Here is a 13,328-nt window from a genome sequence, read left to right on the forward strand (position 1 = left end):
CTTATATGTGTATGTATGTGGATGGATTTTGTGATAATGGATGTGCCTGTCTCATTCTCAGTTTCAGGGATAAAGGTTCCCACTTTTGACACTCAAGGAAATGTCTGTTTAATTTTCGAAGTAAGAAATATTCACTTTTAGTTTTAGTTTATTAAGATTATTTCTTATTGCAAACATGCAGTGTTATCCACTGATTTTCTTTATCTAAGGTTCATTCTAAATCTATACTATGTGATTTTATCCTTTATTTTGCTGTATGATAAAACTGATTATCAATTGTTAAAGCAACGCTGCATTCCCAGAATAAATTCAATTCTAACTGATGTAATTTAGATAGACAGATAGATAGACAGATAGACAGACAGACAGATAGATTGGAAGAGGCAGAGGGAGAGAGGGAATGAGAGAGAGAGTTTGGCCTCTGATTACAAGGAAGACTGGCCTGTTATCTTCCTTAAGCTACTTTCAGGTTCTGTAGTTAGCACTGTCCTGGCTTCACACAGTGAGCTAGAAGGTTTTCTCCTTTTATTCTCTGAGCTTGTGCGAACATCATTCAGACCGCTGTTTAACCATACATCTGTGGTTTGTTGCTGCTGGGCTGTTTGCTTCTTTGCTTTCTAACCACAGCGGCTGCACATCGGGCGAAGAAATATGCGCAGACTTTTCTGAGATTATTAGTGGCTTTGATTTTACGGCGCGCAAAGTAGTGAGGCTATGTATCATGTGATAAATGGAGTTTGGTCCAAGACTTCCCAACAGTGAGTCCAGTGTAGCTGAAGACCCAGCCAATCATCTGCCATTGTCAAACCCCCCCAGAGGCTTTCCGACCTGCTGAGTCAAGGCAATTCTGCAAAAAGAGACGAACGGACGTACTGGGGATTTGCTCTCCCTACTAAGATAGAAAATGGAAAGCAATACTTTATCCCTGAGGAAATTAGGACCACCATCAGAGTCTTGAAAAATGTCGGGTTGTTTATTTCTATTATATCCACATTTAACTCTATTTAGCCTGTACATAAGGCAGATGCCTCTTGGAGTATGGCTGTAGATTGTCAGGAACGTAGTAAGTGGTGGCATCAATTTCAGTGGCTAATCCAGATGTCGTGTGTTCACTGGAATGAGGTAACGCAGCCTCTGGCGCCCGGTCTGCAGCTACTGACTCTGAAAATGCATTTTCCTCTGTGTCAATTTGAAAAACTATCAAAAAGAATCATTTTCATCTGGTAGAAAGAACAGGTCACCTTTACCATCTTATCCAGGATTATGCCAATTATCTTGTTTCTTTTCACGTGTCTGTAGGAATCTTAATAACCTTGATTTTCCACGAAACATTTCGCTGGTACGGTACATGGAATCATTATGCTGATTAGATCTGATGAATCAGAACTCCTAGGAAACGCAGACACTTTAGAAAGATGCGTGTGATCTGCAAAGGGGGCGATGAACTACAGGGACATTCAGTGGTGCACAGCTCACTGAGGGTCTCGGAAGTCCAGTGAGCTGGAGGGTACTGGCACGTTCCCTCTGACATCAAAGAGAACGTCCTGCACGATGCACACTGCTCATCACTACACACAAAGCAGCACGATGCTGAACGAGTCTTCTTGAAGCTTGGAAATAATACATGACTCATTAAATCTGCCACTCTAACTTGTTTTCTAAGTAATCCATAAGACTGACAACTTTTAATTACAGAAAAAGAAAAGAATCTGGATCAGGCCCAGGCTGCAGTTTGAGCACCTCTCCCACTTGGGCACTACAATTCCTACAGACACATGGAAAGAAGCAAGAAATAAATCCTAGCTTGAAACAACTGAGGTTTCTTCTAAGAGCCAAACTTCAAACTTACCAATTGTGTTTTTCAAAGACTTTTTTTCAGTTTAACAAAAGGCAGAAATGTTGGTAATAGGTGGGTTTGTCTTTTTACACAATCTTTTTTATTTTCCAGAAATCCATTAGACATGACAGAATTACGGCACCATCTAGAAGTTAATCTGAGCTGTTGCTTGGAGATTCATGATGGATATTTCATTCAATATTCAATAACTATTTATTGAGCATCTATTCTATCCCCTACTATAAAAAAAAGTTGAAACAAGCATAGTTTCCACCCTCAAGGAGATTGCAACATGCCAGGCATAGTTTCCACCCTCAAGGAGATTGCAACATGCCAGGACACAGCGATGGTGCTGCATCTCCGTATTTCTACGCAATGTCATGTTTTTTCAAGAACATTTAGGGAGATGTTCTTCCTAACGAAGGAAAAACGGGCAAAAATATGGAGTCTTCTGAGCCAACAGAGATGGAACTGGAATAAACTAAGTTACGAGCAATGCTCACAGCCCCAAGCCAGAGACCAAGGATTCCAAATTCAAATAGCAATTCTTGTTACCCAGGCTGAAGAAAGCCAACTACTACCAGGGTATATTTGAGAGAATGAAGCCATTTTTACAGAGCTGTTGAAAACACTGTTTATCAAGACTTCATTTATACAAGAGTGTAAACAAGACCAACACCCAACTAACAGGGTCTCAAAGATGCAGGTATCACAAAAGAGTCCTTGGGAGACAAATGAAGCTCACAATGTGCATGCAAAGAAGTGGACTGGGATGAAAAGGACATTCTCTTAACGTGCTGGTATTAGAATCTGACGTTAAGCCTACCTAGTTTGAATTGGAAAGTGTACTTTTTAGATACAGATCCAGCTCCACTGTTTCCCATCCTGGAAGTCACTCTACATCTCTGTGCCTTGGTTTCCGAATATTTCCAACAAAAAGAAACACAATGACGCTCTCCTTATAGGGCTATCAGCAAACCGAATGATAAAGTTCTAAAGTGCTTAGCAAGCTGGGTAGCACATGGTCATCACTCAGTGTGTGTTCTTTCTTATTACTGTATCCCTCATTGTTTATGTTTCATAAACATATAGATAAATATATATTTTTATTATTTTAGACAATGGGCGTAACAAGACTTAAAAATATGGTAACTATCAACAGAAGTGATTTTGTTCACAGATTCCTTTGGGTGTTTTTCAGTACAGATTGTTGGATGGTCAGCGTAAGAAAGGACTTTTTTTTCCTGATTTATATTCAGTTTCCATTTTAAGGGATTTCCCCTAAACTCTCCCCACATTCTGTACCATCAAAAGCCTCTCTGTAGAAATGGACAGAGTTACCACAGCCACTAGTCTGTATGTGCTACCTGGATGGAGCAAAACTCTATCAAAAGTCGAGACTGCAGGCATTTTATTCTCTACCCATTTCTCCCATGCACCTGAGCCAGCAGGAGGCGCAGCTGATTAAGTGTGACTTCGTTGATTCAAGTGCTCAGTTGGGTGGGCTGCCGCACATCTAGATGGGTACTGGAGGAACGTGTTGGGGAGAGAGCCAGGTCGCCTTAGCTCTCACGGCGCACCGTAACCTCCAGCCTACCTCTTTAACTATGATAAATGTGGTACGTTGATGGTCTGGTTGCTGAGTGTTTTCTAAGTGTTATTTCTCATTTGTTTCAGAATATGGGCAGAGAAAAAGGTTGTTATTTACTGTATGCCTTCAAATACCCCCAACAAAAAGACCCCTAAATATCCAAACCATGGTTTTGATGGGGGGAAAGGGGCCGCCAGGCAAACAGCACCTGTGTTTGATCTGACTTCAGACCCTCTCCTACTTTTCTGAGATAAAGGAGAAAATGCAGAAATTTTCATTCTCATCTTTCTGAGCTTCTCTATCATGGCCAATCTGAGGCAGTTTCTCTTGGCTGCCTCTTTCCTTTTGGCCCTGTTTTGGTCACAAAGTCAACAAAACATATCAAAGCAGCCAGCACAGGCATAAACGTGTCTTCTCAAAGCCTCTCACTGGATGCTTCACTGTGAATGAGTCACATAACTTCCCTGAAACTCAGAAATATCCTTTGAATAATACTGATTAATAATGAGCTGTTCTGTAATTTAAAGCAAAAAATGAGTGTAATAAACAAACAGGTGGGACTCTCAGCAGAGAAAGGGAAGCTCTGAAAGAGAGAACAAAATGGAAATTGCAAAAAAATAGCAAGTTGCTCTGTTCTTACAGGTTTATTTTGAGGATTATATGGGAAAATGGGCTTGTGGAGTGTTTTAAACCGTAGAGAGTTACATAAATAATGATAATAACACCACAGTAACCGTTACGCGATGCTTCAGAATGTAAGAGGTGCTAAGGACCCAGAGAACAGGCCCTCCCAGCAGTGAGCGGTGGAAAGGCCACGGCGGGTGACTTGGAATTAGGCCTCTGAGTGCCATGTAGTCCAGCACCTGCACTGTCCCAGGGAGGTAAGGTCTATGGGAACCAGCGGGCCAGTCAGACCCCGTACCTGCCGCACAGCGAAGGCTTTACGCCTCATTAAGACCCCCAGTGACCACCTCACTGAAGGCCACTGGAAATATCAAAACAGTCATTATTGTTGTAATGAGCTTTCGTGTTTAATAGCTCCAAGCATGAAGGATGGCTAGCTTTTCAGAGAGCCATCTATCCAACAATATGGTTCACCACCCAGAGGTAACCCAAATCCCGCAGACTGCCGCGGCCACTGCCTCAGATTGAAGCGCTCACAGTGTGTGGGAGGGGCGTTGTCAACCATAATGGACAGGTTCACCAAACTGTCGCCGCACAAATGCCTCCTTCTCGTGATACCTGGAGTCCTTCGCTAAGGACGTCGGAAGTCACTGGGCTTCGTAGTAATAGAAGCAGTGATAACAATGGTGAGAGAAACAGAAAGCATGTGTGTATCCCAGACACTCTGCTAGGTTTTTCACATTCAGGTTTTTAAAACAAAACTATGGTTTCATGATGCTTAGAATATATTCTAAGAGAGGGGGCCACGGGGCAGCCAGAGACTTACCTGGTAGCTCCACGGTGTCGCCCTTGGCAGTGGTCCAGGCTCTAATTCTGGAGGGAATGGACTGTATTGAACAGAAAAAATACATTATAATGTGATGGTTAATTTTACATATCAACCTAACTGGGCCACGTGGCACCCAGGTATTTGGTTAAGTATTTTTCTGGGTGTGTCTACACGGTATTTCTAGGCGCTCTTCGCATCTGAGCTGGCAGAGCGAGTAAAGCAGGTTTCCACCACCCACGCCCACACACAGGGTTCTCCGGCATCTCCAGTCTGCTTAGAAGGGTCTAAGTAGAACAGTGAGGTAGAGGAAGAGTGAACTGAGCCACTTGCTGCAGTGAATCTCTTTCCCCATCAGCTCTGTTTCTCCGGATAACCCTGACTAAAACACCTGACTAATGACTTAGAGGCTATTGCTGGCTGTTCCATGGACAACAGAGGAGAATTACATGCCTGTTAAAACATATAATCCTGCAGAGGAATGTCTTTAACATGACAGGGAAGATCAGTTAATAGTTTTTTGAATGAATGAATGTGATGAACTACTTTAAGCTGGTAAAATCCTAGTGTTCTGTTATTCCCCCTTTCCTCACTGGAAAACACTGTCATTTGGAAAAAGGCACAAGACTTGAGAAATTGGTCAGCGGAATCAAAAGGGAGGGTGGGCATTCCCAGGAACTTCTAAATATTGCCACATAAAAATTACATTTATCATGTTTCTACCTACTTTTACAATGAATGCATTTAAAATGAAACTTTACATGGATTATTCCTAAGATAGTCCATGTTTGCTCTTATCTGTAACTTTTACCCATGTCTTAGAAAAATTATTCCAAGTATTTTGATCTGCAAAATAGGGATGTAAAGGCCAGAACGCTTCAGAGGGTTAGATCAGATAAGTTAAAAAAAAAAAAAAAAGCCACCACAAAGTTTAGCATACAGGAAGTGCAGAGAGCGCTTAATAACATTTGAGGGGTTTGCTTGCCTGTTCGTCTGTTTTAAGCTGGATTCAAAATGTATCCTGTCTGTGAAGCTAAATCAAATTCTGTGCTTAAACACCCCCCCCACCAGCTTCCTATACAGTAAAATATTCAATTTAAAATATCTTCAATCTTTTGTCATCTCCATCATTGGAAATTGAATAAAGCGGAACCCAAGGTAAACCCAAAGCTTTTTTAAAAAGTCTCACAATTTCCACAAGGTAGATGAATTGTAAAATGTCACCTCTGTAAGACAAGGGAAAGGGAATCCAAATAAATAGGAGAAACAGGACATTGGTTTTCTTTTTCAAGAGCACCATGGCCACTTTTCACCCTGAACGAAATTTTTTTTCTTAATCTACATTTTTGAAACAGGGTGGATTTTTCTCTTTCCCTGAGTTGAAATGTAAGCAACAAAGACAGAAACAAATGAACAGTGTCAGTATTTCACCTATAAAAGTTTTGGTATTATATCAGGTTTTCTTATTCCTCTCTTGAAATTTTGAAGTTATTTAGCTATGTGGCATTTTATGACTTTCTTCTTCCTTTTACTGGACTCAGTGAATAATATCTTCCAAGATGTAGCTCAAATGCCACCTCTGTGACAAGAGCACAGAATCAAAAAAGTAGAGAGTGTCTGCAAGGTTTACTACCTTTGCAATCATTTTTTTTTTCCAGGGCTTTGCTGTGGTTCGGAGGCAGATTTATACCTGAGATTATGATTGTGTTTGTTTTCTGGCTCTCTGTTTCTCCCTGCTACTGCTGTGTTTTCACAGGTACCCTGGGAGCACCCTCTGAGCTGAAACAGTTGCAGAGTAACCAAGAGGAAGATACTGTTTCTGGATTCCTGATCAAATTATTTTGATTCCAATGGTTAGATAACCTCGAAAAGAAGGAAAGGAAGAGAGAAAGGAGGACTGAGAGGAAAGAGGACAATGTGGAGGGAGGAGAGACCTCCGGGGGGAATAAAGGATGGCAGAAGGGGACGGGCAGGGACTCAGCACCCAGCTCTTCTTAAGTGTGAACCACTCACCGTGCCCTTTATGGATAGCACGGAATCTAGAGTTCTTGATTAAGATTAAACTGTGAACATTATGTTATATACCAGAAATTGACACATTGTAACTGACTATACTTCAATAAGACAAAAAAAAAAAAAAAGATTAAACTGTGAGAGTTGTCTGGGAATCCTCCTGATGTATGATGTCCTTATCCACTGGACCAACCACTGGTATTTTTAGTTTGTTTGTATTTAAGCTATTGCAACTTCTTTTTTACAGTGAAATAAATAATGTACTTAATTTAGAAAGTTAGAAAGATACATATTTTAAAAGCAGCAAAATATAAATATATAGCTTATAAACTTTGTCCGTAAGTCTAAACATCAAATATTGTAAGTAATTCAACTTTGTTATTCTTATTACAAGCTGTTTCGGCTGCTCTAGGTATTTGGAATTATCCTATGCATATTAGATAAGCCTGTCCTTCCACAAGGGAGGCTTCTGGTGCTTCGACTGGGATTGCACTGAATCAATAATTAAATGAAAGGAAATTGGCATCTTAAACTTCTGGGTTTTCTAATCCATAAACATTGTACATATCTTTCATTTAATATTTCATTTTTATTTTCTCTGAGTAGCATTTCTCTCAGTAGTTTTCAGAGTACAGGTCCCACACATATATATTTTTCAAGTTATCCCTAAGCATTTCATTTTTTCAGATGCAGCTGAAACTGGCAATTTATTAAATTTCATTTTAAAAGTGCTTGTTACTTATATATAGAACTACAATTGCTTTCTGTATATTGAACATGTATGTCACAACCCTGTGAAACTCACTTATTAGTTCTATGAGATTTTTGTGCTTTCCATAAAAACCAGCATGACCATATATTTGATAACTGAGATGAAATAACATTTTCCCTAAAAAGTTAGAAACTTGAGCTTTTTTAGACTCAAGAAAAAAATTGAAATCCTGAATTAAATGACTCATTAAGTGCATTTTCATCCACTTATACAGCAAAATAATATAATTCAGACAATATCCTCAGCCGTGATTTACTTGCTCACTTGACAGACATTAAGCATGTTTTTATAGTCACTAATTTAAAATTAGCTTTTAATTAGTATTCACTGTGTCTGTTCCTATTCAGCAGACAGTCCAGCAAATGACGGTGTCTAGGAGGAGGGGCCTGGCTTCCTCAAGACTCTCCAAGTCTTAATCCTCTTAAACTTGGGACAGTTGCTTCATTTAAGCCACACATCTGCCTGTACACTTGGCCTGGGTGTCTTCTAATTTCCCTCCCATCAAACAACAATACTACTGGAGAAGTATATGTAATGTTGTAAACAGAATTTGAGCTCAGGAATGAGACTGATCTGAGTTCAAATCCCAGCTCGGTCACATTTGAACATCCAAGCCTTTGGCAAGTTCTATAGTAGCAACTGACATTAGCACGCTTACTAAGCACCAAGAACAATTCTAAGAAATGGCAGAATTGGACTTGTTTTCTGTTTGTAGCACTTCTATGAGTCATGTCCCATTTTTATTGAGGTTTGATGGGTGAGGTAGCTGAAGCACAGGACAGCTACGATCTTGCCTACAGTAACAGAGAGAACTTCTGACAGTAAGATCCTAATGTTTGCCTTCTGTTTGCAGAGGGCGTCATCTTAATCACTAAGTTATATTGCTTTGTGTCTAGGTTTTACAACTTAAGATTTAGTCTTCCAAGTTTAGGATGAGGGATAGTTTTATTTATATAGAAATATTCCTGTGTGGACAATGTGGAAAAGGTAATACCTGCAAAAACATGTTTCATCCACGCTAGTCACAGAGCATGCACCCAACAGACTTCTGTTGAACTGAAATGAATTGCATGAATTAAAATAAACCATTTACTTTCTGGTTTAAGGAAAAAATATTAGAGAACTTCAAACTGATTTGATACCATGCTTCTGGTATGCTTTTACAGTTTTCTCTCATTGCAATTATCAAGGTGAGTTATAACTTTTTGGTTACCAATAGTCAACTTATTTTGGTCAACTTCTCTGTCTTGGTTCCAAGTAATTTTAGATGCATTCAATTACATAGTTCTACAAACTGAAAACAGTAAGGATTATGAGTGTCACTTTACAGATGGGAAAACTGAGACAGACAAGGGCTAAGTAACTCTGGCCACACGGCTGAGAATAGAGGGTTGGTCTGTGAGCTCACACTCTTGCGAGAACTCAGCTGTTTCACCACTCTATGCCGTCTCCTGACTGGGCTGTGAACTTCTTCATGGCAGGAGCTTTCTTTTTTTTTTTAAACTCACTTCCCTGATATAGTTTATGGGTCATCACAAAGAGATCAAGTATTGAAATGCTGAATCTCTGCTTTAAGAAGAAATCTCTGGCATTGATAGAAGGGGTTGTCTGATACCGAGAACAGATTGTCTTGGTAGAGCGATCTCTTTTTCTGCACTAAATTATCAGAACAACTGGATGAACTAGGTACGGGCTTGCGTATGTCAGAAGGCATCCCAGTGAGTGCAAACATGAGCAGCACTTCCAAGGCAGAGTCAGAAGGACTTGCTGACAGAGTCACAGTTTAAGACAATGGACAGAATGCCAGAACGCTCAGGTGGCCCCTCTGGGTTCTCAAGTACGAAGTCACTTTGGAGTCTTGACAAATCAGGTGCCTGAACATGACCCTCCCTCTTAGTGGCCCACAGCTTGTGGTGACAGGACTTCAAAGCCACATAAAAACTACTGCAGAAGCTTCCTCTCATCTCGGCGTCACCTGCAGGTGGAGACCTAAGCAGATGACGTAAGCCTGGTGACTGCATCACCCCAGAATGCCATATGTTTTGGTATCATTTAGAAGACGTGCTTTTCATGCCCCTCCTTAAGCTTCAACTTACAGAATGCTAAATTAACACAAATGCATTTTTAAAGTCAAAAATGTCAGTTGGATTTTGTATATATATTTCCCCACCTTGTCTAGTAGTCACAAATAGACTGCAGCATTCAGCTTTACAGTTGCTGACTATACATATGTGTTGTGATTTTTCTCATCTGAGAAGCAAAGCCAATAGCTGGAGAAAGAAAAGCAAATGTTTCTGGGCCAAGAATATCTCTACGTGGATAACGTGAGGCTGGCTTCACTGTGAGGATTTTCTCCCCTCCAGATCTTTCTGCTGCACCGTGGTAATCGAGAGCCACCACAGTGCTGACACGTTAGGTGGTGTCGATACTACGTTATGTCCAGAGGTTAGAAGCTAAGTCTCTTTTCCACCAGTTATTAGTTGAATAACTCTACGTAAGTGGATTGGATGAGGTTAACTGACACTCAGCATCCACCCACCCATCCTCCTCTGGGATGATCTGTACCACAAAGCCTGGGGAGCAAAGATCAACATTTCTTGGCTCCATAGTAGCTAGGCTTCTGGATGCAAATTTGGTTCTGCCAGTTACATTCACGTAAGTAATTGAGAAGAGAGGAGTGAGGAGCGCAGTCTTCCTGCTGCTGTTTCTGCTGGCCGGTCAGGTTACGGCCACGTGGTCGCCAAGGAGCAGTGGCGGGTGGCGGCAGCTGCACCAGCACTTTCTGAGTCCCCAGTCCCTGCGGTGGGTGGGCTCCAGCCTCCGCGGCTGTACGTCTCTGACTCTTGCTCCTCTGGTCCTTCCAAAATTCCACAAGCACTTCATTCTTCATATTAATTCACATTTTGTGTCAGATGCTGAGAGTGGTTAGTTTCCTGCAGTGAGCCCAAACTGCTAGTGCAAGTCTCTCTCTGAGACCTCAGTTAATTCACCTCCTTAGTGAGCCTAATGAAATGATTAAATGCAGGGACCTGGAACAAATTATCCCTTGAGTTTCGTATTATTTGTGTTTAAAAGCCAGGTTGGAAAAATCAAAAGCTATAGATAAATTACCCCTCAGTATGTAATCCAAATACTGTCAAATTAGAAGTGAAATGTATCATAAAAATATTCAATTAAATACTATCTATTTTTTCAATATCTGTTATATTCCAGGCAGTATACCAGGTGGTGATTATATAATAATGAGCCAGACAGTTTCACTGCCTTCAACGAGCTCACTTTTGGTCAGAAGAGCGCAACACACAACCAGGGAGTTTCAGGATAGCGTCACGAGGGCACAAGGATGACAGGCACAGGGCACAGTGAAGCAAGGTGACCGGCACTAATCTCACCTGGGAAATGAGATTTCATGGAGGCTCCAAGGGGGTGACGTCTGATTAGAGCCTTGAGCGACCAGACAAAGCCTAGGAATGTGTTAGTTGGCCTTGTTGGCTGACTCTCCACCGTTTCCCCTACACCACCACACTTACAGTCCCCGCCTCCCACCACAGGGTTGAGGTGCCATATATTTGCATTACAAGCCTCCCTTGCAGCTAGCTGGTGGACGTGTGACACAGTCCTGGGACAGGAATTGAGGACACCTTTGAGGGTGGTTCTGGGGAATGCTTTCCTCTTAATAAAAATAATACTGCAAGGAAATTAAACTTGTCATCTCTTCCTATGCTTAGATGTTGGTGTCTGAGAACATGATGCTTGGGGTGCTGGGCAACCACTTTTTGACAATGAGGAGGAAGAAAAAGAAGTTTCAAAGACCTTAACTGGGAAGCACTGGTGTCATCCTTGAGCTGTTGAATTTACTAGTCCTGAAATTTCAGAACCCCCTGACATGCAAGGCAAAAATGCACTAGTATTTTAGCCATGTTAAGTCAGATGTTCTGTTTCTTGAACAACAACAACAACAATATGGTACATAACAGCACGTGATGGGTGTGAGGGAAAAAAAGATACGTGTTCTAGGGTAGGGATTTATATTTGCAGTAGACAGAAGGCAAAGAAGATTATTAGCACACAAGAAAGGATTAGAAATTCACTAGGAATTGATCCCAAGGAGAAAGTAATGACTGAAAAAAACAGGGTTATAAAATTGTCTGGATTGTAGCCATCTATGCAAGCCCTTCTAAGAAGCCTGAAAGGCGGTAAATGAGTCTATAGGCCCATCTTGAAGGTACATTTGTTAGAAATTACACTGACTTTTTATAAATCTGTTTGAGATGGTTTGGGGGAGAGCTTACAGAGGCCTGACTGGCAAAGTCTTTTTAATCTTAGAAGCAAGAAGTATAATTGTGAAATTCTACCTTCTGACTATAGTGTAGAAAGTCGTTCAGGAAGGAACAGAAGTGCAGACCTACACTGTCCCCTAACCCTAAGGCAGCCGGCTGACGTGTGTACACCTGAGCCCTTCAAATGTGTCTATTCTGCTGAACTGATGTGCTGGAAACGTAAGATACACACCAGAGACTTAGTACAAAAATGTAAATTGTCTCATTAACATCTTTATATTGATTACAAGTTGAAATAATGATTTCGGTATGTGGACCCAAAGAAAATATATTCCTTAAATTTATTTTTTCTGTTACTTTTTACTTTAAAAAAAAAATAGAAGTACTACAAAATTTAAAATAGCCTCCAGGGCTTGCATTGCATCCTCATTGGACGGCACTGCTGCAGGCAATGACGTGCTTAGGAGACCGCTGCAATTCTCTGCAGGAGACGTGGCTGTAAAATAAAATGGTAAGTAAAGTGGAGAGAAGCGCTGAATGGCTGTCACAGGGTTAAGTGAATTAATTAAATGTAGAGGCTTAAGAAAAGGCAGAACCTGGGAGTAACGCTTATTTCTTCAATCGGGTCCTCAGCTCCTACAGAATACCGTGTATTCTGTGTGCTGACTAACCCAGTGCTGGCCCCTTAGCTCTAGTGGTTTAGAATATAACTTTCGTTCGTTTTCCTCACTGCAGTGGGGAGGGCCAGGGTCGACTTCCCGCTTGGTGATTCAGGGACCAGGCTCACTCCATCTCCCGGTTCCCTCATCCCCAGGGGGCTCTGCATCCTCTGAGATGTCCATTTGGATCAGCAGCTGGGAGAAGAGAGAAGGCAGAGACTTGCGTAGCTGTTGTTGTTGCAGTTGTTGTTTTAATAAACCAAGGGTGGAAGCAGCGCGTATCACCTCCGTGTGCTTCCGTTAGCGAGAAACACTGCATGTCCACATCAAACGGCGAGGGAGCTTGACAATGGTAGTGGAGTTGTGTGCTCAGGGAGAAAGGAGAATGGAATTGGTAAACAAGGGGCCTATCGGACCATAATAGGCATAAGACCATTTACACAAGTACTTCTACGTACTTAGACAGATGTGACCGAGGGATCTCTGGGTCACGGAAGTGGACATGGCCATGAGGTGTTCGGTGATGCAGGATTAAATTTCCTGAGGGAGTTCCGGTCAGACACACAGATACAGACATCATGAACTCATGGGTCATCATGAAGCCGTGGGGACGTACATGTTCACTGTCTCAAAAGCCATCTGAAGAAGGGATGCTGGGGCTGCGTTCAGCCAAGGGACCGCGAGCTCCATGTGCACTGCTTTGGGGAAGAGTGACCCCCTACCATT

This window comes from Camelus dromedarius, chromosome 20, assembly GCF_036321535.1.
Source record: "Camelus dromedarius isolate mCamDro1 chromosome 20, mCamDro1.pat, whole genome shotgun sequence".
In the NCBI taxonomy this organism is placed as follows: Eukaryota; Metazoa; Chordata; class Mammalia; order Artiodactyla; family Camelidae; genus Camelus; species Camelus dromedarius.